The following is a 2,500-nucleotide window of genomic DNA, read 5'->3' as shown; positions in this document are numbered from 1 at the left end:
CCGCCTCGGGACGCGCAAGCACGCCTTCGGCTCGCCCCACCGGCAGGACGTCCCACGATACATGCCAGTTAAACACCGACGGGCGGTGAACCAACAGCGTGGGACACAAATCCAACTACGAGCTTTTTAACCGCAACAACTTTAATATACGCTATTGGAGCTGGAATCACCGCGGCTGCTGGCACCAGACTTGCCCTCCAATAGATACTCGTTAAAGGATTTAAAGTGTACTCATTCCGATTACGGGGCCTCGGATGAGTCCCGTATCGTTATTTTTCGTCACTACCTCCCCGTGCCGGGAGTGGGTAATTTGCGCGCCTGCTGCCTTCCTTGGATGTGGTAGCCGTTTCTCAGGCTCCCTCTCCGGAATCGAACCCTGATTCCCCGTTACCCGTTACAACCATGGTAGGCGCAGAACCTACCATCGACAGTTGATAAGGCAGACATTTGAAAGATGCGTCGCCGGTACGAGGACCGTGCGATCAGCCCAAAGTTATTCAGAGTCACCAAGGCAAACGGACCAGACGAGCCAATCCGATTGGTTTTGATCTAATAAAAGCGTCCCTTCCATCTCTGGTCGGGACTCTGTTTGCATGTATTAGCTCTAGAATTACCACAGTTATCCAAGTAACGTGGGTACGATCTAAGGAACCATAACTGATTTAATGAGCCATTCGCGGTTTCACCTTAATGCGGCTTGTACTGAGACATGCATGGCTTAATCTTTGAGACAAGCATATGACTACTGGCAGGATCAACCAGGGAGCTGCGTCAACGAGAGCTGAGCAGCCGGCCGCCCGGGAGTGTGTCCCGAGGGCCCGCGCGAACACGCAAGCGTCCGCTCAATTATTCTGCAAACAGGAGGAGGCTGAGCTCCCCTGCACGATACACCTCGAAACCCTCTCAGGTCCCGGCGGCGCGCAGCGCCGTCCTAAGTACTTGGTCGGGTTCGAGAGAGGCGCAATCGCCCGGAGATAGGCGAGTAGACGCTTTCAGTGCGAACACCCGTGCTCCCAACTGAGCTTGCCGCTGCCGACAGAGGCCCGGGAGCGTGCTGTCGTGGCATTGCCGGCGGGAAACAACACGCGCCACCTACGGTGACCGGCAGCTCCAACGCCAGCGCCACAGAAGGGCAAAGCCCCACTTGGGTGCAGAAGCGAACTCTCCCAGCACAGCGCACGCGCCAACACGTCCGCAGAGCTGCGATACAAACCACCTGCGAGAACCGCTGGGGGCGACCGAGCAGCAGACGGCGTCGCGACGCCGAGTGCCGGGCGGCGGCGCATCCTCAACGCACACAGTCCGCAATCGGACCAGCACACTGCAGATGTCCACCGCGCTTCGCACCGGGCTCGGCAGAACCCACTTTGGCCGCCTGGCGCCGCGCGCCGGGTGCGCCGGCGCGTAGCTGGGACGCCAGCCGGGCCCGTCGGCCGGCGCTCCTGCCACTGGGCGCCCCCCACCAGCCGGCTGTAGTGCGTGCGCTCACGCAGCGCGCGGCCAGCACGCCGCGCGGCCCCCCCTCACCGGCCGGGGACTGTCCCACCAAGCCACAGCCTCGTATCGCTTCATACCCACATGGCCAACTCAGGTTCGGGGGCATGGCGGGTACCGCCGAAACAACCGGTTCACAGATGTACCGATCGTCGCTATCACCGATGCACCTGCAGCGCGAACAACCGCTCAACAACTGATTTCCAGTTCATTTGCGGATCTTTGGCAGCAAACGTATACGTCAATCAACATTTGCGAAATCTACGATTCTGGCATGCCTGCATGTTATGTGTCACGACACGCTACATCAGCCCATATACACACTACGGCACGTACACGAGAGAACACGTGGAAGATGGTCCGCGCACGTGTGCAATGTCCCTTGCGCGGTCGACTGTCAACCGGCCTCTGTAGCATGTCGCAGATGTGGAACGCGGTCCACCGTGGTATCATGTTGTGTGGGGCAATACGATTAAATAGGAAAACCCTCGTCGCTACATCAACAGACGGCTCACGCTGATTCCCGGCAGAGGGAGGGGGGGGGGCCAACATGCAATACTTTCGTCCGTACCTACCACATGTCTCTACGGCGTACAACAGTGCAATCTCGCTGTAATGGGGAGACGAGACAAGTAGCATCGTGCACAACATATGGCCCTTATGATTCGCCATTGTAGGGCGCAGCCGGTGTACGGTCAAGCATGTGCCACATTATGTCACTCAGTACGTAACGACGGATGATCAGTGTGGGTTACGCGTACATCAGCGGACAGTCCACACAGGCCGTACCACAACGTACACTGACTGCATCGACAACCAAATGCAACTGAACAGCTGCAAGGCTCATTTCACAAACAAACGCCTGACCGACCAGCTTGGAAGGGCAGGAGGGGAGGGCGATATTCGTTCTGTAGCGTTACACCCTTCCAGTGGTTAGCGGGACTGTGTAGAAAGTACGCAACACTCGAAAGACATTTACGTGAGGGTACGCACCATGGCATCGAGA

At 57.9% G+C, this 2,500-nt stretch overlaps 1 non-coding gene across 1 annotated transcript in view; it reads right to left on the bottom strand.

Moving 5' to 3' along the window:
* Positions 1 to 765, bottom strand: part of LOC126317236 (small subunit ribosomal RNA) — a 1,893-nt gene extending 1,128 nt beyond the window's left edge. The window contains exon 1 of the ribosomal RNA XR_007556511.1: positions 1 to 765. This exon is cut by the window's left edge and continues 1,128 nt beyond it. This is a non-coding gene — a ribosomal RNA (small subunit ribosomal RNA).
* Positions 766 to 2,500: the final 1,735 nt, after the last annotated feature.

Source organism: Schistocerca gregaria, unplaced genomic scaffold (genome assembly GCF_023897955.1).
Source record: "Schistocerca gregaria isolate iqSchGreg1 unplaced genomic scaffold, iqSchGreg1.2 ptg000623l, whole genome shotgun sequence".
NCBI lineage: Eukaryota > Metazoa > Arthropoda > Insecta > Orthoptera > Acrididae > Schistocerca > Schistocerca gregaria.
This window is presented reverse-complemented; position numbering and strand designations above follow the sequence as displayed.